This window comes from Nannospalax galili, unplaced genomic scaffold (assembly GCF_000622305.1).
Source record: "Nannospalax galili isolate Female #2095 unplaced genomic scaffold, S.galili_v1.0 scaffold310, whole genome shotgun sequence".
NCBI lineage: Eukaryota > Metazoa > Chordata > Mammalia > Rodentia > Spalacidae > Nannospalax > Nannospalax galili.
The window spans coordinates 94859-95254 of NW_008328488.1; positions in this window are offsets into that span (position 1 = coordinate 94859).

The following is a 396-nucleotide window of genomic DNA, read 5'->3' on the forward strand; positions in this document are numbered from 1 at the left end:
CCATCTTTTAATTGGGTTACTTCTTGTCTTGATTCTCTGTTTTTTGAGTTCATTATATATGCTGGATGTTAAACCTCTGTCGGATGTGTCACTGGTGAAGATTTTCTCCCATTCTGTGGGTTTTCTGTTTGCTTCCCTGGTTGCCTCCTTTGATGTACAGAAGCTTTTTAGTTTAATGAGGTCCCATTTGTTAATTCTTGCCCTTGTTTCCTGAGCAATTGATGTCCGGTTTAGAAAATCCTTTCCTACACCTGTATCTTGTAGGTTTTTCCCAATGTTCTCTAATAGTTTAAGAGTTTCAGGCTGTACATTGAGGTCTTTGAGTATTTGGAATTGACTTTTGTGCAGGGTGAAAGATAGGGATTTAGTTTCATTCTTCTCCAAGTGGATATCCAG